The sequence below is a fragment of the Oryzias latipes genome, chromosome 16 (genome assembly GCF_053564925.1).
Source record: "Oryzias latipes strain Hd-rR chromosome 16, Olatipes_Hd-rR_3.1".
NCBI classification, from domain to species: Eukaryota; Metazoa; Chordata; class Actinopteri; order Beloniformes; family Adrianichthyidae; genus Oryzias; species Oryzias latipes.
In genome coordinates, this window is record NC_136252.1 from 4,586,237 (window position 1) to 4,608,809 (window position 22,573).

A 22,573-nucleotide genomic window follows, 5' to 3' on the forward strand; every position below is an offset into this window, starting at 1 on the left:
GTGGGTCCCTCTGGGAAATAACGGCAGAGGAGCCAAGGTGAGAGTGTTCTTTCTTTACTTCAAGAACACGAGCACTACAATTGCTCCACGCAGGGCACATCAGCACATGACAACCTCCAACTCTCTCTTTTTTCATTTCCTGTGACGCTCCCTTTTGAATGATAAGCCCCTCCTATTGGGCGTTGCTCTTCATTACCTCCCAGGTTACATCACAGGGACCAGTCTTACATTGTCTAGCAACACATTTAAACATAAAATAAATAAACAGTGTGGGTAACACCACCAGCTGACGGTGCCATACCGTCACATCAACCCCCTCCTCTGCGAGATTGACAATGTGCGCTCAGCCCCCCAGCCATACCCCCTCCTCCCGCCCTGGTCAGGGATGATCATCCGGCATTTCCTGTTCGCTGCCTTTTGGATGTCCGGCGGCGGGGTCGTGGCCTGCAGTATCTCGTTGACTGGGAGAGTTATGGCCCGGAGGAGCATTCCTGGGTTCCCCGCTCCTTTAACCTGGCCCCTGCTCTCCTTAAGGTTTTTTATGCCCGTCATCCTGACAAGCCTGGTCGGCCGCCGGGTGACGTCCCTTGAGGTGGGGGCACTGTTAGGATCAGAGTGGGGCAGGGGGCGTGGCTGACCTTTTCCCTGGTGCCTCTCTACACTGCACACATGACTCTCATCTCATCACCATGTCTTTAAAAGCCTGCACCTTTCCCTTTCTCCCTGCCAGATGATTACGATTCAGTAGCTCTTAGCACCTGTCCTGTATATCTGTCTAGCTCCGTGAATTCAGCATCCTGTCTGATTTAGTTTTTTGTTCCAAAGGATTAAATTGTCAACCTGCCCTCGGCTTTAGTCTCTGCTTTGGGATCCTTCCACTCAACCTAACAACAAGGGCCTTATTACTTCCTTAGGATTCAGTTTTTGCAGTGCAAGTCCAAAGTCAAGTCTTTAGTCAATGCATGTGAGACTTGACACAAGTTTGAGCTTCAAGACCAGATTCCCATCTCTGATGAATGTTATCCATCCATCCATCTTCAGAACCTGCTGTATTTCTTTTGGGGTCAGAGGAGCCAACACAGCTAATGTTGGGCAAAGGGAGGTTGCCAGACTGTTACAGGGCCCCACACTCATTTGTGCACAGATGGACAATTTAGAGATAACAATGAACTGTGCAATTGACCTATGAAGCATGTTTATGGGATAAGATGGGGTGCCTGGAGAGAACCCACACTACATGGGACATACAAACTCCGCACAGAAAGGTCCTAGCTTGGAGTTGGACCAGGGACTCTGTTGAGGCAAGAGTGCTGACCCCCTTGCAGCCCATGATGTAATTTCATTTCATTACACATATTTTTGCTCCATTCCATTTTTATTGACTGATCTTTGAGAAGCAAATGGAAAACCTTTTTCCCCAGTCCTTGTTTAATCATCTATGACTCTCCACCAAACACAGCTAATGAATGATTCCAGCATTAGATTATCAGTGAAAATTATTGGGGAAAAAACAGAGGATGAGAACAGTTATTGACCACAAAATTCTAAACAACTGAGCACCCTCAGTCCAGTCAGTAGGACTGTGCAGTCCTAATGTCAAGGAGCTGTATTTAAAGTCCAGTAGGGATGGGAATAGAAGCCCCATGAAGCCTCATTGGGGATCATGTAATTGTGCCGGAAAAATGAACCACCCATTCAAGGCTTCGAAACCACACAGAACAGCGCCATCTGGTGGCGGACTGGATGTATATTGACATGTATTTCAACTAAGCTCCTTGTAACACTACAATGTGGAAATAATGATGAAAAACGTAAAACAGAATTTTTTTGTTAATGATGATAAAGAAAAATGTAAAACAACACAACATGTGACGCTTTCTGTGAGAAGTGCTTGACACAGCAAAATACATATCACATGAAGAAAAAAATACACGCAAAAGGAATGTGTATAGTGCCAGACTCGAATCTAAAACCTCGTGTTGTATATCCCATTGACTATTCCACTGAGCTATTTCTAATCATGAGAAAACAGCGTGCCATCATAGATTCATTGCAGTTTTTTCATGGTTCATTATGTATTGTTTTAGTAGGAAAAACCGAGTTGAAATGATCCTGAGCAACAAAACGTTTTTAATACGAGCCATGGTAAAGTGCAATTAACTGACGCTGATTCCAATACAGGGGATACAATTGAACTGTTTGGGAAACGTTCAGGATTCATTTCCCATTTCTAGAAAATAGCGCGCCCAACTGTTCAAAACACAAGTGACATCTAAAGCGTGGTTCGACCAAACGAAGCATTTGGCGCTTCATACGTCATCAACCATGTGATCTGCGCTAGTTGACACACGCCCCGAAACATTCTGCCGAAACACTCTGTTTCATGATGGTGAACCGCGCGCCTAAGCGCCGGGTCAAACGAGCCATCCCTACAGTCCAGTTTTAACTCCAGAAGAAGGGAAAAAAAGGAAAATAAATACAATCATCATTAACTGAACTCGGAAAAAATGTTTAAAGTCTGGTCAAAACTTTATGCATTTGATGAATCGCTCTAATGTGAAGTTCTTGAGTCTTGTTCTGATGTTTAAAGCTGCCCCTTGGGCTGTGGTTCAGTGGGCACTGAAATGACACAGGAGGTTTAAAATAGTCTGTGTTAAGAAAGGGAGTCACCATGAAATGTTATAACCTACAGTAATTTGGCATATTTAATGGGAAGCAGCAGAAAAGTTTGGACACTTCTTTCTATGCCTAAAAAAGGCAACAAATGAATAAACTGAAGGCTATGCTTTTATTCTGTTTTAACTCAAGATCAATCTACTCATCCGTTCCCCCCCTCCCTTCTCTGCTCCAGAGAAGGTTTTCCAGAGCCCTCTGAATCTCATGCTCCACCTCCCAGATGGCTGCACGGACGACACAGGAATTTGGTAGGATGGTGTCCTGAGGAGTGTTGCAGGAGGCTGGCAGCTCAAATTGCCTGGATAGGGCATCAGGCTTCATGTTGCGAGACCCTGGGCGGTATGTGAGAGTGAAAGTAAAGCGTCCTAGGAAAAGGGACCACCGAGCTTGACGGGTATTCAGTCTGCGGGCAGAACGGAGGTAAGACAAGTTCTTGTGATCAGTCCATACAAAGAAAGGTTGAGATGGTCCTTCCAACCAATGGCACCATTCCTTTAAGGCCAGCACGACTGCCAACAACACACAATTTCTCATGTCGTAATTCCTCTCAGCAGGAGAAAGCTGGCAGGAGAAAAAGTGCAGGGATGCATTTTCTGATCAGAGGATGATCGCTGAGAGAGCACCGCCCCAACTCCGGACTCTGAAGCATCCACCTCCACCATGAATTGAGCTGTAGGGTCAGGATGGGACAACACAGGGGTAGAACAAAACAAACCTTTTAATTTAACAAAGGCTGCATCAGAATCTGGGGACCAGGATAAGTGTTCTTCGACATGGGTCAACTTGGTTAGGGGAGAGGCCACAGAGCTGTAGTTCCTGATAAACCTCCTATAAAAGTTAGCAAACCCTAAAAACCTCTGGAGCTGCTTCCTTCTAGTGGGTGAAGGCCAGTCTGCAACGGCTTTGATCTTGGCAGGATCTGGTTTGAGTTGGCCCTTCTTGATCACAAACCCAAGAAAACTGACATTAGAGGGATGGAAGTCACATTTTTCACCTTTTGCATAGAGTCTGTTTGTCAATAGCCGCTGTAACACAAGCCTTACATGTTTTACATGCTCCTCTACAGTCCGTGAAAAAAAATCAAAATTTCATCAAGATAAACAAACACAAATCTATTTGACGTGTCACGCAGTACGTCATTGATGAGACATTGGAAAACAGCTGGGGCATTAGTCAGTCCACAAGGCATCACCAAATACTCAAAATGTCCCAGAGGAGTGTTGAAAGCTGTCTTCCACTCGTCACCCTCCTTGATTCTCACTAAATGATAAGCGTTTCAAAGGTCTAGATTGGTGAAGATGGTTGCAGTCTGGAGGGAGCTGAAAGCCACTCCATGAGTGGGAGTGGTTATTTGTTTTTTACTGTTATGTTATTCAGACCTGTGTAGTCAATGCATAGGCGATGGCACCCATCCTTCCTATCTACAAAGAAAAATCCTGCTCCAACAGGGGAAGAGGATGGTCGGATAAGTCCAGCAGCCAAACTCTCAGTGATGTAGGTCTCCATCGCATCCCTCACAGGTTTGGAAAGGTTATACAGTTTACTGGAGGGGAGTGAAGCACCAGGCAACAGCTCTGTCTCACAGTCATAGGGTCGATGAGGGGGCAGAGAGAAAGCACGGTCCTTAGAAAAAACTTCCTTGAGATCATGATACTCCAATGGAACACAAGAAAGGTCAACAGTTTTAGGAGGCTCAGGAGAGGTGGAAACAGGTGGTACAGCAGCATGTAAACAGTGAGAGTGGCAAAAAAGCCTCCAATTAACAATGGATTGTGAAGACCAGTCTATGTGTGGATTATGGAGTGAAAGCCAGGGTAGACCCAACACAAGCTGAGAGGCTGGAGATGGAATAATATTGAAACTAATTAATTCCCTGTGGTTGCCAGAAACCAGCAGGGACACAGGACGCGTACGGTGAGTAACACAGGCCAACAGTCTACCATCCAGAGCAAACACTTTTTTGGGGTTAGGTAGAAGTTCAGTGGGAATGTTGGATTGGGACACAAACTGAGAGTCATCCACAGGGGTTCGGCTCACCAGTGCCCCTCCTGAGCCTGATGAGCCCGGTCTTTTGGCCGTACAGGGCAGTTGGGCCGGAAATGGCCAGACTGGACAGCCATTGGCTCCTCGCTGCAGCGCGGCATGCTCTGTTCCTGGGTAGGCATGGTCACGGTGTCCCGCTGAGTTGCAGGTGGAGGAAACACCAGAGACAGAGCTAATCCAACAGCCCAGGCAGAGGCTTTGCCCGAAAGTAAACTCATTATGAACGCCACTTTGGATTTATCAGATGAATACGTGAGAGGCTGCTGATTGAACACGAGTCTAGTGACGAATTAATGCCTATTTCTCCAGAGTACCTGCTGGGAGTGGGGATGAAGGGCTCGCGGGGAGATGATGCAGGAACGTGAGGAGCAGGTGCTGAGCTGGAACTGATCCTGCGGCCTGAACTGGAGCTGACAAATTTTTTGGGGTGAGTTGAGACGAGACCTCCACCAGGCGACCGCCGAGATGATTTACTCCGGTGGAAAGGTGTTGGAGGGTGTTCATAATCTCCTGGAGTGCTTGCTCATGCCATCCAACAAGAGCCCCTTGGGAAGTGAGGGCATGTTTAACCTCTTCAAGCTCTGCGGGATCCATGTTGGCCGGATTATTCTGTTAGGTTGAGTGGAAGGATCCCAAAGCAGAGACTGAAGCAGAGGGCAGGTTGACAATTTATTCCTTTGGAACAAAAACTAAATCAGACAGGATGCTGAATTCATGGAGCTAGACAGATATACAGGACAGATGCTAAGAGCTACTGAATAGTAATGATCTGGCAGGAAGAAAGAGAAAATGGTTTAAATGGTGATGAGATGAGAGTCAGGTGTGCAGAGTAGAGAGGCACCAGGGAAAAGGTCAGCCACGCCCCCTGCTCCACTCTGATCATAACACTTGTTTCAAGAAAACAAATCTTATTTTTTGTCTTACAAGAAAAAAAATATTATAAAGAAAGTGTTTCAACATCAAAAAATCTCAGTTTAAGAAAACATGTTTTGATGACAAAAAATTTTTTTTAATAAAATTTCTTGTTAAGACCATTTTTCTTATCCCATTGACAGATATTTTTGCTAATTTACCAGCTCAGTGGCCTTGTGGTAGAGGGTCCGCCTTGAGACTGAAAGTGTTAGGAAGGATCTTGAGGACCAACCAAAAACGACAAACCCAGGAATGCAACTTAATATTTATTGGCTGAGGACACTGGGGAGCTGGAGCTTGCAGTACTCAGAATAGACGCCAGAGGACGTTGCAAGTGGTGGGAGCCGCCAGCAGACTTGAGAGGAGGGAGTCGAAAAAAACAGTCACTTAGAGAGAAGCGGGGGGAAGCGTGAAAACCTTGAATGAGGAAATCCTCTAGAGGCCAGTGCCGGGGATGACAGATTCTTGGGAAAGATCCAATTTGGAGTAGCAGTCTTGTGGAGAAAAACACGGAGTGAGAGCGTCGGCTGACGAGCAGGCTGTATGCTTGGTTTCCTGAAGCGTGACAGGTAAGTAGGCGTCTGGCTACCCCTCCCTCAACGACCGGCACCTGACGGTCGTGCGGGTTGGTCAGGATGCTCACTATGAAACTGGGCAATAAGATCAGGGTCAAGGACAAACCGAGCAGGAACCCAGGAACGTTCCTCAGGACCATAACCCTCCGAATCTACTAGGTACTGCAAACCACGTCCACGGCGGCGAGAGCGGAGCAGGCGTCTAACGGTATAAGCAGGACCCCCATCAATGAATCGAGCCGGTGGTGGAGCCTCGGCAGGAGGGACAAGAGGGCTGGTCTTGACAGGCTTCACCATGGAAGTGTGGAAGGTGGGGTGTATACGGAGAGTCCTGGGTAGACGCAAGGGAACTGCGACTGGATTGACCACTTTCGAGATGGGAAAAGGACCCACAAACCATGGAGCCAGTTTTCTGTTCTCAACACGAAGAGGCAGATTAGTGGTAGAAAGCCAAACCCTTTGACCCACTTGATAGGAGGGAGCAGGAATCCCCCGTCGGTTTGCAGTGGTGCGGTAGGTCTCCACGGTCCGTAGGAGAGTCTGCCGGGCCCTGCGCCAGGCCTGCTGACATCTCCAAATGGACGCATGGGCAGATGGCACAGAAACCTCCCCCTCCTGGGAAGCAAAGAGAGGGGGCTGGTATCCAAACACCACCTGGAAGGGGGATAACCCTGTGGCAGACGAAGGAAGTGCATTATGTGCATACTTAAACCAGACCAGATTGCGGGACCATGATGTTGGCTCACGGCTACAGAGGAAACGGAGGCTGGTTTCCAACTGTTGGTTGAGCCGTTCTGATTGGCCATTGGATTGTGGGTGAAAACCAGAGGACAGACTCACAGAGACTCCAAGCAACCGGCAGAACTCCGCCCAGATCTTAGCAGTGAATTGGGGTCACCGGTCTGAGACAATATCTCTGGGAAGGCCGTGGAGACGAATGACATAGTTGAGTAGGACCTCAGCAGTCTCCTTGGCCGTGGGGAGCTTGGGTAGAGCAACAAAATGAACCATTTTAGAAAAACGGTGTACTACCGTAAGGATCACTGTCTTGCCCTCAGACGGTGGAAGTCCTGTGACGAAGTCCAGGGAGATATGGGACCAGGGCCTTCTAGGAATGGACAGAGCCTGCAGAAACCCAGCAGGTGGGGACGTAGTTACTTTGACCTGAGCACATTCTGGACAAGCAGAAACATATTCATTGATGTCTTTCCTCATGTTGGGCCACCAGAAGCACTGTATAATGATGGAGAGTGTTCTTCTCTGTCCAGGATGGCAAAACATACGTGAGGTGTGAAACCATTGAATAACTCTGGCTCTGAGATCAACGGGTACGTAGAGACGTCCTACGGGGCAGGCAGATGGAGATTGAGAGTCCTGGTTAGCCAACCTTACCTCCTCTCCTATGTCGGTACTGAGAACAGCAAGTCGAGCAGAGGTAAGCAGGATAAAGTCAGGAAAGACCTTCTTCAGAGGGCATTCCTCTCTTCGGGATAGTGCATCAGCCTTCACGTTTCAAGACCCTGGTCTATAGGACAAAGAGAAGGCAAACCAGTTAAAGAAAAGGGCCCAGCGAGCCTGGCGTGAGTTCATCCTTTTGGCAGTTCTTAAATACTCCAGGTTCTTGTGATCAGTAAACACAACAAAAGGAATTTCAGCCCCCTCCAACCAGTGCCGCCATTCTTCTTATGCTTCTTTAATAGCCAATAACTCCTTATCCCCGACATGGTAGTTTATTTCAGCGTTGGACAGACGGCGGGAATAGAAAGCACAAGGGTGCACCTTGTTTTCCAGACTGCGTTGGGATAAAACTGCACCGATCACAGTGTCAGAAGCATCTACTTCCACAATGAACTGTTTACTGGGGTCAGGTACAACCAGCACAGAAGCCGATGTAAAGCGGATCTTTGGATCTTTAAAGGCAGTTTCAGCTCTCTGGTTCCAAGAAAAGCTCTGTTTGGATGATGTTAAGGCATGTAGAGGGGATGCGATTTTACTGTAATTCTTGATGAAGTGACGATAGAAATTGGCAAATCCTAGGAAACGTTGCAATTGCTCACGGTTTTCGGGTTTGGGCCACTCCAACACTGCCTGGACTTTCTTAGGATCTATCTTAACTCTGCCCTCAGCGATGACCAGACCCAAAAAAGAAGTGGTAGTGGCATGGAATTCACACTTCTCAGCCTTGACATATAGCTGGTTCTGGAGTAGGCGTAGGAGAACCTTGCGCACATGTTGAATATGCTCAGCCTCTGAACGAGAAAATATCAGGATATCGTCCAGATAAACAAAAACAAAGCGGTTGATCATGTCCCCTAACACATGGTTTTTGAAAAACTGCGGGAGCAATGGTTAAGCCGAATGGCATGACTTGGTAATCATAATGACCTGAAGGTGTGTTGAATGCCGTCTTCCACTTGTAACGCTTTTAAGATTATGGGACTAGGCACAATAATCAGAATTCGTCTCAGGGAGCCCAAAGTATGTAAATGAAAACAAGACAGCGATGAAAGTAAAATGCAATCGATTGTATTGCCAGAAAATAAAAAAAATTTAAACAATACAAAAAACAAAATTAACTTGGATATGTCTATTGGTGATGATGTAGTTGAGTTTTGCTGCAGCTGAGGAGTTGTTATTGAGGGTGGAAGTATCAGGATCTCAGATTTGGGTAGCTCGCCATCAAGTTGTAGATCAAAGCATACAAAACAAAAACCTGACTGATTTTTTCTCTTGCAATTACACTGTAAACCCGGATTTCATATCTAATCAAACATTTAAAGTATAATGTACTTACATGGCTCAAATCGATTAAGTTTTGATTGCATTACTAGCAGATGTAAGTATGTTATACTAATTTGTAGACCTAGTTGAGCCAGTGAATGATTTTAAGTGAAATAGCTTAAAATTCCCAAGTTTTAGTGATGCAATGCATGATGGGAACGTGATCGCTGTCACTTTGCCGCCGTGTCCCTGCTTTTTGCCGAGAAGACGTCACTTTCTCGCCGCGCACCGGACGGTCCAGTGTCTACTAAAACTCGCCAGAGACGGTAAGTAACTTTGATTTAGCTAACGTTGCTGCTGAGTCATTCAACTTAATGTTTCCGTGTTTGTGTGTTGATACAAGGGGATGCTGGTAAGTACTGGGAGGACGTTACCGGTTATCTTATCTAGGTCGGCAGCCATTTTCCCCTGCTAGCTAACGTTACAAGTTTTTTTGTTCACTTGGTGCGCTGTTTGTGAGAAGTCCTAGTGAAGCAGTTTGACGTCGATGGACATTAACATTTTCATCCGTTAGGTACTTAGCTAGCCAAGTACGTCACTTTTATCACCGGAGGGGCTTTTTATGCGTAACTTTAGAGAGAAAGACGTACTTTTATTAAGTTCAACGGACATCACCATGACCGTAACCACCTGTTTGATGGCTTAACGTTAGCTAGCCAAATTGCCTTTTTTATTGCTTGACGCGCTCTTTGTGAACTTGGAAAACTGTCGTTTTAATCAGTTCAACTGGACAATTTCAATCTCTGTAGCGTTAGCGGGCGCCGCCTGGCTTTGAACTGCCTAGTCTCGGCAGATTAGAGGCGCCGCAGGCGAAAACCACACACATTCATGGCGGCAGGGATGGGAGCGCAACGTTATTTACTTTTTTTCTTACTGGAGGGGCTTTTGTGAGCAGTGTAATGCTGTTGTAACCAGTTTAATTAGACATTTTTCCACCTGTAATTTTAGCGTCTTGGTGACACAGCCCGATCCACGCTGAGCGAAGGACACGCACTCAGTGGGAAGAAGAGTGTAAGCGACCACATTGCATTGTTTTTTCCTATTATTAACGTTTAATGTAAATGACTTTCGCCATTAATTGTATTATTGTCTTATGCATGACATGTTTTGTATTAGTGATTATTTTACTTCCAAGTGAATTGCAACACAATCACACCAACCAAAACAACCTGGAGGTAGTTGCACGCGCACATACACGCACACAATCTTACTGACAGTCTCACACAAACACACACACATTCACACACACCCCAACTCAGACACACACACAGGCTCACACACATGGGCCACCACAAATGCATGAATGAATGGGAAACCCTGATATGAGTATCCTTAGCAAGATACGTTTTAACTGTTGTGTCCACTATTTTGCAGACCACTGAGCCAACAGACATCAGGTGCCTTTGTCTTCGGGGACTCCCTGTCATCTTGGCGGATGATTCTTCTGCCTTCTTCAGAACATGCTCTGTAAGTTAATTTGTTTTTGTAAATGTTGCAGGTGCATGCTCCTTTTGTCTCCTTTTTAACTGTTAATGAACACTGCCATTAATTTTCAAAATTATTTGATCAGCATCAGTGTCTCCATTAAGTCTCTATTTTATGGCCAAGCAAAGATAGTTTACCCACTTTCAGTCCCAGTCCTATTGAAAAAAAAATGCTCCCAATAACTAAAGTTGTATGAATCCTTTTACAATTTCGCAATACTTTTTTTAACTTTGCTGGCACCAGTTGGAACTTGTGAAAATGTTTTTGGGTCTAGAACTCAAATGGGGAGTTCTGATTGCAATCGATAGGTTCTGGTTGCTCCATTGGGGGGAAAAAATAAATAAATAAATAAATCAGCACGGCTGTGACTCAGAGTGAGTAAACTACATATTTTGGGCAAAGTGTTGCAACCTGTACAGATCTGAATATGGCATTTGATAAAAATTCGATATCGTCTTTTTAATATAAAATACTTTCAGTGTGGTTTATGTTGTACAATGCTGTTCATTATGAACAGTCACATGTTATTTTTTTGCACAAAAACCATTTTCTAACTGGCATGTTTATGTTCTCTCCTTGTCAAAATGTTTCTTTCAATGATAGGATTTAACTGACATGGACTCGTACAGTGAAACTTCAGTGGGAATTCTCTGCCTTGGTCAAGAAAGTACCCAGCTCAACCCATCCAGAGTAGGGATCATCTTGGAAGGGTCTGTGGTAATGGATGAACTGTTGAACCTACCACAGGCCTTCTGTGTCCTTTTTGGCCTGATCTATGCCCTACACCTGGACTACAAAAAAAAAACACTTTCAACTTTATTCAGCAAGTAATGTTCAAACTGGGTAAAAGTGAGCTGGTACCCAAAATTCAAACTTTGAAAAATCATCTGGAAGCATAAATCGTGTTCAAAATGGCCCTTCTACTGTTCCAGATTTGTTTGCCACAGTTGGTAATGTTGGACTTTTATGAAAACATGTTTATTGTTGTGTAAGGTTTAGGGTACATGTGTTCTGTGGTTTTTGCACTGATTTTTGCACAGGTTTCCATGACACAGGCTTTAAAAAAATTTCATTTCAAATGAGTTTGGTATTTTAGTTACAATACCAACTAAAAGCTAAACCATTTCCCTAATAGGAGTGTAAGTTAGAATACAGTTTTAATGTGATTTGTTGTAATAAGGATGTACACATTATTAACACAATAAGTGTTTTTGATGGTGCTTTGTTTTATGCAATGTTCAGGGCATGAATGACACACATTTTGCCACTGTTTCTGGCTTATTATTCAAAGTTGTTAAAGCAGGGACAATAACCCTGTAACGCAGTGCTTCTCAAATAGTGGGGCGCGCCCCCAGGGGGGGGCACGAAGCGATGCCAGGGGGGGCGCGCGGTGGTGGCGGTTTTAGGCACAGGTTTGTCCGGTGCGCAAATTTAACGTGGGGGCAGCGGTGACAGCGGCTCAGTGCTTGGAAAATAATCTGGTCCACTATTCGGTTCCTATTGTCTGTTCTGTCTGTCCGCGGCTGCGCGAGTGAGAACGAAAGGGGAGGGGTGGTGTGGGCCCTGTCTGCCAGGGGAATCGGGGCACGCGGACCACTGCTACCGCTGCCTGTTGCCCAAGATCACCGCTGCCCTTAGATTCCTAAGCTCATGCTAACAATGTCATTCTTTATGAACTATTGTAGACATTTTGATGACGTGTCTTTATTTTCCATCCATGTTTTCTTTGTCTGCCTGTGGTTTAGTTGGTGTCAGACAGACATAAAGACAGCAGGTAATGCAGGAAAACAGCTGCACTTTTATGAGATCAGAAATAAACAATCCGTCATTTAGAAAAAAAAAATCAGCACGTTTTTACCTATTTCTTCAGACTAAAAACGTTAAATATATTGGTGCTGCTGTGTTAATGTTTCAGATCAATTTAGATTTAATATTATTTATTGATTGAATTATTTTTTTCAGCATCAAATGGTTCAGTTGGTCAAAATGTTTCTAGTTTAAATAAGGAATGACAGATTTTTTTTATTTCAGGTACTTTCAGCTTCTTTTCTGTTTTAGACTAGAACAGGGTTTCTGTGGCTAAATAAAGTTAATATTTGTTGAAAGTGGATTTATTTTGCTTTTTTCTTTTGTTAGTGTTAAAAGATACAATTTTAGGTATACAAATTTTATAGATACTGACCTGATGTATTGTCACCGCGCGAGTGTGTCTGTGTGTGTGTGTGTGGGGGGGGGTTATGGGGGGGGGTCAGGGGGGGCGCGAAACATTTTCTTTTCCTAGGGGGGGCCTGGCAAAAAATAATTGAGAAGCACTGCTGTAACGTAATGCTGTTTTTAAATAAAACAGTAAAAAAAACTTTTGTGTTGCATATTTTTCTTAATTGAAACGTTCTAGTTTAGCAAATGCAATGAATACAAAGGTTTAGTTACTTCAACTTAAAATAGTAAGTGGAGTTCATGTGACAAGTTAATTGATATTACCAGAGATTGTAAGTGAAATCAACTTGGCATTTAGTATTTTAAACTTAAAATGATAATTCCACCCTTTCATGCATTCAAGTTAAATGCACTCAAGTTTTCATAACCCATTACTTAAAAAATTTAAGGCAACCGGTTTCCTCAAATTTTTTAAGTAAATTCAACTTATCCGGGCTTACAGTGTATAGTCTGAAAGGAAATGACTTCTGCGAGTAGGGCTCCTGCAGGGATCTGGATTTGGTGGTCAGACTCATTACACACCACAACTGGCAGGTGACATGGCCGTTTTTGTGGTAGGTTGACAAGACAGCTTTTCACGAAGAGACCACATGGCACAGAGCCGGACTGTGGATGCTCGATGATTACAGTCTTTTCACCCTGTAGCCTTGCGACCAGGCTCCCCTCTATGACAGTGGTTTGTCCAGCCAGTATAGTTTGAGGCGGGTTGGATCGCAGAGTGACAGGGGCGACTTGGCTTTTTGAGTTGCAATTTGAGCGATGTTGGAGGATCTTCTACATAGCAGAATAACCAGAAACAGCAGGTTGAAATCTTTTCTTGGTCTTGTAATGTTTATGATAGGCAACATCTAGGGTATTGGTGCCTATGAGGATCTGAGGGTTTGACTGGTTTTGGTCTGGTACAACGAGTGCCAGAGTATCAACGTTTATGGGTTGACCAAGGATGTCAGCTGGAAAGGTCAAGTTCAATTCAATGAACCCTAGGTAGGGCACGGCTTGCCCCTTTGCACCTTCGATTTCCAAGTGTGGTATTGTTGTTACTTGAGAACCAGAATCAAGAAGACAGTTGTATGATTGATTATTTATTTTAACTTCTCCAGTTGTCTTTGTCCCGATTAGGCCTATTGGCAGTTGTGGGGTTCTTTGGGACTCTTTGGGAAAACAGCTGCTGAGCATCCCACCACAGAAGCTGGCTTCAGTTTAACTGATGCTTTATTTCCCATGCTGCTTGTTTTTGACGTAGCAGTGTCTTTTTCTGTTGCACCAGAATTGGATTGGCTCTGGTGGTGCAGGTGGAGGAAACGTGACCGTCTTCTCCACAGTTGAAGCAATACCAAGGCTTGGGCTTGGTGGATGACTTTTGAGGAGGACTTTGTTTGAGATTTCGTGTGGTGGATTTGGAATCTGCTGCCAGGTTTCGGGTCAGAAGCTGTGACATCTGCTTTTGGAGTCTTTGGAGTTGTTCTTTCATCTCCTTCAGCTCTGTGTTTGGTGGTGGACTTTGGCCACATGAACAAGCGCTGTGAGATTGAATGGTTGCTTTCTGTTTAGCTGCACCAATGTGTTGCTTCATCAATGACTCCTTGGCAAGTTGTCTATCCTCTTCTGTCCTGAGTTGAAGCAACAGGTCAGAAAACGAGGGTGGATTTGTTTTTTGTTGCTCCAGTTGCAGCTTCATAATCAGAAAATTGTCCCAACACCCACGGCAGAAATGTTTCAAAAGATGTATGTCAACTTCAGATGGTGAAACACTCCCTTGGTTGACAACAGAACTGAGTGCTAGCTGCAGCCTCTGGAGGTATGCAGATGGTCGTTCCCCAGAGGTTTGGAGGGTATTCAGGAACTGGGCAAACAGTTCTTCTCCATCTTGAACAGTTCCAAAAGCTGCATCAAGGGTCTTCAGGAACACTGTTGGCAACGTGTCTGGCTTTAGCCCCTTCACCAGGTCAGCTGCAGGTGAAAGAAGGCTCTCCATGATCCTTCGGGTGACTTGCAGGGCAGACAGGCTGGAATCAGCCAGTAGGAGAGCTTTCTGGCCACGCCAGGAATCATAATCTGCTTCGTTGCTTTGCTTGGGCGTCTTCCCGGAAAAGGGTCGCAGACGTGGAAAAGATGAAGAAAGTAGGTCAGTGTTCCGAACCACATGTTCCACAACCACCTTCTGGACCTCGGGTGGATTTAGTTGGTAAGGAGACAGCGATGTTCTTTGCCTTGCTCTAGGCTGACGGCGTAGCGCCTCCTGCTGGAAAGGTGGTGCAGGTTGAGGTTGTTCTGAGCCAGTGTCAACTCCTCTTGCTTCCTCTTCATCGTCGTCACTGTCCTCGTCGTCATCATCCTCATGGTCATCTTCATGCTTAAGAGTTATATTCTTGGCTGCTGCTGCTGAATCCAAGTGGTGGCCAATCTGAGTCATCACCGACTTCAGGACATTGTCGAAATCGCAGCCACTCCGATCTGCAATCTTCTTTAATTCAGCCAGATAGTCAGGGGGGGCTGCTGTTACTGTCTGCTGTGGCAACACACTCGGAGGCTATAGGTGTTAAGCAGAACTCAAGCTCATCATCCGCCGATGTATGAGTGCGCGGCAACAGTGGCTTTAAAGCAGCGTATGAATTTTCATCTGCAAACTCAACGATCAGGTTTTTGTGCAGTGCGCTCGTGGGATTGTTTACGTACAACACACGGCTTAGGTTCACGTAACTACGCAAACAGTCAATAACGTCATTATCGGCCTTAGTGTTTGTTACCCCTGTAATCAAAACTGACTTATTAACATTCACAAACTCCATTGTTTTTGGCAAATAATGGGGTAGAATACAACAAACTAAAGGAAAAACATTTACACACCAGGGCTCCTAGCTAGCTCGCCCAGTGTAACGCTTTTAAGATTATGGGACTAGGCGCAATAATCAGAATTCGTCTCAGGGAGCCCAAAGTATGTAAATGAAAACAAGACAGCGATGAAAGTAAAATGCAATCGATTGTATTAACAGAAAATAAAACATTTAAACAATACAAAAAACAAAAGTAACTTGGAAATGGGTCTGAGTCCTATTAAGTTGTTTCCAAAAGTCTATTGGTGATGATGTAGTTTAGTTTTGCTGCAGCTGAGGAGTTGTTATTGAGGGTGGAAGTATCAGGATTTTGGGTAGCTCGCCATCAAGTTGTAGATCAAAGCATACAAAACAAAAACCTGACCGATGAGCAGGTCTCTTTGGGGTTAATCAAATGGAAGCGTTGAGGTTTCCAAATATGTATCAAGAAAAGTTTCAGGCGTCCTGGTGTGGCCACAGCAACAGCAACAGCTGAGAGCAGGAAGCAGGAAGTAGCAAGCAGGAAGTGCACCAGCTGACCTGGAGCTTATATTCACACTGAGCCTTTCACAATAAGGGCGGGGCCAGGTGTTCCCACTTAGTGTGATGGCAAGTCTGATGCCAAGGGGTTACACACTCATTTCCTTCCCTGATCCGGACCAAATGGTAGGCATTACGAAGATCCAACTTTTTAAAGATCCTGTCCCCTTGAAGGAGTTCAAAAGCAGAAGACATGAGTTACAGAGGATAACGGTTGCGTACTGTAATTTCATTGAGTCCTCGGTAGTCAATACAAGGTCTTAAATCCCCATCCTTCTTCTTTACAAAGAAAAATCCCTCCCCAGCTGGGGAGGAGGAGGGTCTAATGAGTCCAGCAGCCAGAGACTCCTTAATATACGTCTCCATGGCCATTCTCTCTGGGACCGACAGAGAGTATAAATGACCTTGGGGGGGGAGAAGTACCTGGCAAGAGGTCAATGGGACAATCGTAAGGACGGTGAGGAGGTAGGTTGGTAGCTTTTACCTTATTAAACACTTCCTTAAGGTCGTGATAAGAGGTGGGTATTTTAGAGAGGTCAGGGTATTTTTCAATAGAGATCATGTTCTGGCCAGGGATTGATGGAGTTTCCATCGCACCAAGGCAGTTTCTGTGGCAGTCAGTACTCCAGGTCAGGATTCGTCCTGTAAGCCAATCAACCTGAGGGTTATGACGTTGCAACCAAGGCAGTCCTATTATAATGGGTAGGTCAATATTCTTGAGGATGTGGAATCTGACAGTTTCAGTGTGATTGTCGATCTGCATTTTAACAGGTTCTGGAACAAGTAGACTGTTAGTGATCACATGTCCATCAATGGCTTTAACACTCAAATGGTGCTGAGACAATTAACATTGACACTCCACTTATGTACAATCTCCTCTGCCATAAAATTGCTATCAGCCCCTGAATCAATAAAAACAGTTTCTGTGAGTACCTGATTCTTGACATGAAAGGACGCTCTGGTTCTTGGGTTGGGTTGAGAGGAGGGGGACAGGGACCGGCTCATACACGTCTCCTCCTTTCGTGCTGAGCCTGGTCTTTTACTGGGCAGGTAATGACATGATGACCAGGAGAACCACAGTAAAAGCACAGGTTCTGCTGGAAACTACGATCTTTCTCCTCCTTGGAGAGTCGGGCGCGACCCAACTGCATGGGCTCCTCCATGCTTGAACCTGATGAGGCTGACTGCTTGGGGAAAAAACAGGATTGCTGTTCATGAGAAATGGGGTGTGATCTTTGTGATCTCTCTCTTCCTCTCCTGGATACGTCTGTCAATGGGAGCTGCTAGGGACATCAAGTCATTGATGCGACTTGGAAGTTCACGTGCTGCCAGTTCATCTTTAACGTTATCAGAAAGACCTTCATAGAACATGTCGTAGAGGGCCTCTTCATTCCACCCGCTGTTACTTGCAATGGTCCGGGAACGAATGACGTAATCATCGACTGTCTCTTTCCATTGGCGCATCTTGGTTAACTGTCAAGCGGCTTCTCTATGGGGTTTTACTGGGTCGAAAATCTCTCTGAGCTCTTCTGAAAATCTTCTGTACGAGGAACAGATGATCAAGTCACGAGTCCATTCAGCTGTTGCCCACTGAGCCGCTCGACCAGGCAGAGAAATTACATAGGCAACCTTAGATTTTTCTGATGGAAAAGAAGATTCCTGCCGGGAAAAGTTCAGTTCGCATTGACAGAGAAAAGTCCGACATGAAGCAGGGTTTCCGTCATATCTCTCTGGTGGATTCATCTTAGGTTCGTTGATGGATTGCACAGTGATAGAGGGTGGTAATACTTGTGAAACACTCATCGACGTGAGTTTCTCAGTTATGTCGCGTAAACCTGAAGAAAACTCAGCTATCCGCAGATCATAGTTCCTGAAGGCACCCTCAACCTGGGATTGGAACTCCTGAGCTGTCTTTGGGTCCATCTTGCCCGGAACGTTCTGTCAGGAGGGATCTTGAGGACCAACCAAAAACGACAGAACCAGGAATGCAACTTAATATTTATTGGCTGAGGACACTGGGGAGCTGGAGCTTGCAGTACTCAGAATAGACGCCAGAGGGCATTGCAAGTGGTGGGAGCTGCCAGCAGACTTGAGAGGAGGGAGTCGAAAAAAACAGTCACTTAGAGAGAAGCGGAGGGAAGCTGAAAACCTTGAATGAGGAAGTCCTCTAGAGGCCAGTGCCGGGAAGGATCCGATTTGGAGTAGCAGTCTTGTGGAGAAAAACACGGAGTGAGAGCGTCGGCTGACGAGCAGGCTGTATGCTTGGTTACCTGAAACGTGACAGGTAAGTAGGTGTCTGGCTTGAGGACCTGGAGCGTTAACATAGACAGGGCATGAGGTAAATAACTTGAACTTCAGCTCAAAGATCATCAACAAGGCTGGTGGTCAGGCAAAATGGCTAGACGTTCCGGCAATGCTTGAGACTACGTGGCAGGCTTAAATACTGAGGTGCACAGGTGAGAAAAATCAGACCTGATGAGCAGCCGCTGTGAGGGAAGGGCAGCGGCTCTCATGACAGTAAGGTTGTGAGTTGAGTTGAGTCAAATTAAAGACTAAAAAATGGGACCCAATGCCTCCCTGCTTGACACTTAGCATTAAGGGGTTGGATTGAGGGGTCAAACCATCGAATGGTTCCCAAGCAAGGTTGTGTCTGCAGTTCACTGCTCTTCCACGGGATGCGTCAATTATTTAGCACAAATTTCACACACTGACGTGTGTGACAGCTAATGGGACTTTTTTTTTAAAGAAAATCTGCCAATGAGGCAAACATTTTTTTATGCATTTGCAATGGGCCTGTTTTGCTGCCTAGAATTTGTGAAAAACATGCTTATTGGTGAACATCACTACTGTCAGGTCTAAGAATAAAAGCTCCCTTTAAAATACCAGGTATTCTGTTCCTACAAATCCTCAATGGTCAAATATTTATTTGAAATTACAACTAAAGACAAAACTTAAGTTGGACTTGCAAAAAAGAGGATTTGTGAACTTGCCTTCTATACTTTCGAGGTTTTACAGAGAAAAAAAGTAGGTAGTTAAAGTCAGGAAATGCACACACAAAAGAAAATGCTCACACATACTTTTGACCTCACGGGCAAATTTCTCATATCTCATATTTCTCATATTTCTCCCAACAGAAATATGCTGAGACCAAACATCAGATAGTTTCCCTGAAATTTAATTTCTTCAAAACAGCGTTTCTGCTATAAACGTCTGCCAAACTAACCCATAAATTTTTTTTCAACGATCTGTTTCAAGTCATTTGTTTTAAATGCTATGAAATGAAGACAAAACAAGTCAATTTACAAAAAGACACTCTAAAACACAACTGCAATGAACATCTTTTACTTTGATAACATGCTGATAAATTTGACAAATTAACATTAATCTTTGTACAGATAGATATCTGTCCTAGCTGAACACTTTCAAAGTCACGCCAAATATCATGAAATTATTTATTTTGTTTCTTACGTGTTTTGTTCCTTCTTCAGTAGGACAATGAAGGTGTAACAAGAACATAGAATCTACAATTAAAAATCATGTTCATTCTAGAGATGGCAGAGTATGTGTTAGTGATGACCCAAGTTAAAGCACGCACTTGATAAGAAGAAATGTTAATTAGAGAGTTAAGAGATTAGATGTTCATGGTAGTGTGTGTGTGTGGGGGGGGGGGGGGGGCATGATGTCAGTGACGTGGAGGTGAACCCAGGTCCGCAGAACTCTGGTAGGGGCAAAGGAGAAATTACTTCTCTAAGGTGGCGGAAGGCAGCCTCCACCACGTGTTAGCGTGAGGAGCTGGGTGCAGCAGACAATGTGCGTGAGCGGCAAGGAGCCGGAAGGAACAAGGAAGCCAAAAATTCCTTGAGCAAGAGCGTGGTTAACGAGAGATTTCAGGCTCTACATATAGACCATGTGGCCATTGCACGTGCTGAAAGTTAAACCCATTGAACTTTGACCAATCAGGCTCTTGGATTTGGTAGTGAGTGACACAATCAATTCACGGAAGTGCCAACTGTTTGAAAAGAAGACATTATTAATTCCAGTTTGTGTCCGGCCAGAATTATATTAGACCAAGTCTTTCACATATCGGAATAGAGCTGCGAAAGAAAAAGCAAGATTCACGATATTCGCTCCACTTTAACATTTCACACAAAGCCTCTTCCAATTGGAGGTACATGTGTTAGTATCTGAAAGTGACAGTCCTGTGTGAATGCCATATGCTAAAAACGTGTTCAAGAACCCGCGTTCATCCGCCAGATGTAATCATAGCATTAGGGTTTTGTGCACGCATGAATTCAATTCATCCATCAGGTCACTTTTCACTTCTCTCTGCTTTGTTTCAGTTTAGTTGTAGGGTTCGGTTTAGGGTTTGCCTAACCCTAACCAAAATCTTAATCCCCATATTTTTGTCCAGTTCTTGGTTCCACAGGGCTTATTGGTCATTTGTGTTGTGTTGTAGGTTTTGATGAAGTTTCAATAGAGAGTTTTTATTTCTGCCACACCACCAGCTCTTTGTTATTTAGATTTTTCAACAACCTCTAAACTATGACAGAAAAAAAAACCTGACCACAAGACAGGAGGAAGGTTTTCACTGGAGTGGCTTCTCATGTTCAGTTTTATTTTTTATCACTGAAACCTTAGGGAAATGTCCAAACGCGTCTTTCTGCCTGACTTTTCTAAGGCAGAGTACAGTGTTCACCCCACATACCTGATTCAGAGTGTTGCTTCATTCTAACTGAACTGTTGCTTCTGATAGGGTCTGTTGGACCACCCTCATCTCACTTCCTCATCGTACATTACTGTTTTAAAGTGGTCTGTAGGACAGACTCATCCAATCATGAACAAATCTTCTTACCCTTTCTGTGCTCAATATTATGGAAGCGAATCTGTAGCATAAATAAAAAGCAAAGTCAAAACCAGAAATGCTTTTTCATTTTCAAAATGAAGCTGCATTTTTTGACTCAAAAATGAAATGAAAAAGCAATCCACCAAGATGCTTTTTCTTTTTTCCTTCCTCAACACAGCTTATTCTGTCACTTAATTAAAATTAAGATGAAAATAGTATTTGACATTTCATTTTCAAGACGTTCTCTGGTAAATGTGTAGCATAATTCATTTAGAAATGTCTAATTTGACAATTAAAATGGATTAACAGAAATGCTTTTTCATTTTCAAAATGAAGCTGCATCAAATGACTCAAAATTCAAATGAAAAAGCAATATTTAAAAATGCTTTTTCATTTTATACTTAAAACCGCTTATTCTGTGTCATAATTAAAAGGAAAATGCAAAGAGGGGATTGCATTTGCATTTTCACATCCAACCTGCGCACCTTGTTGCAATAATCATTTCTTAAATGCATTTCCAGAGGGGAGGCGGTCTCCGTGTGTCCGGCCGCTGACAGACACAGACACACAGTGGAGCTGTTAGCGGCAGATCGCAGCAGCATTTCCGCCTTCAGCGATCATCGGAGCTTCGCACTCCGCTATGCGAAGGCAGCTGGCGGTCCGAAGATAAAAAGCTTGTCCGCGGTGCGTCAGGAGGAGGACCGCAGAAGGCGGACATGCTGCTTTGTTGTCCTGAGAAGCTGTGTAAACTCATCAGAAGTTCACAACCAACTCAAAGCCGTCTTCTCTGCCGCTAACAGCTCCACTGTGTGTCTGTGTCTGTCAGCGGCCGGACACACGGAGAAAGCAGTGACGTCATCGCCCCGCCTCCCCTCTGCTAATGCTTTTCCTAAATGAATATTGCTACAAGTTTCCCAGGGTGGATTTGAAAATGCAAATGCAATCCCCTCTTTGCATTTTCGTTTTAATTATGACACAGAATAAACGGTTTTAAGTATAAAATGAAAAAGCATTTTGAAATATTGCTTTTTCATTTGAATTTTGAGGCATTTGATGCAGCTTCATTTTGAAAATGAAAAAGCATTTCTGTTAATCCATTTTAATTGTCAAATTAGACATTTCTAAATGAATTATGCTACACATTTACCATGAACCTTTTTGAAAATGAAATGTCAAATAACATTTTCTTTATCATTTTAATTAAGTGACAGAAAAAGCAGTGTTGAGGAAGGAAATGAAAAAGCATCTTGGTGGATTGCTTTTTCATTTTATTTTTGAGTCATTTGATGCAGCTTAAAACTGCAGATAAAACAATGTTCCTCCAGAAACCAGGCAAACACAGACCCTCAATACTTGCACGGATCTTATGGAGGAGGGGCTCCAGGGAGAGAGCGTAGAGCATGCCAGACAGAGCACAGCCCTGCCGTATGCCCCGACCCACCTTAAAAGGAGCACACAGACTGCCGTTCACCTTCAGCACACTCTCAGCCTCGGCGTAAAATACTCTGATTTTGGCAATGAAACCAGCGCAGAACCCAAACTTCTCCATAACTTTCCAAAGGAAGCTGTGTTCAACGCGGTCAAAAGCTTTTTCCTGGTCCAGAGAAATCAGACCTGTTCGTATGCCCAAAAGCTCAGAGACCTCCAAAACATCTCGAATTAAAAAGACATTATCGACCATGAGTCTA

General features: G+C 44.3%; 1 long non-coding RNA gene across 1 annotated transcript; it reads left to right on the forward strand.

Moving 5' to 3' along the window:
- The first annotated feature begins 2,044 nt into the window (after positions 1-2,044).
- On the forward strand, positions 2,045-12,316 carry LOC144984519 (uncharacterized). Its single transcript, XR_013648268.1, has 3 exons — positions 2,045-9,998; positions 10,362-10,454; positions 11,076-12,316. It is a non-coding gene; the product is annotated as an uncharacterized LOC144984519 (long non-coding RNA).
- The last annotated feature ends 10,257 nt before the right edge of the window (positions 12,317-22,573 follow it).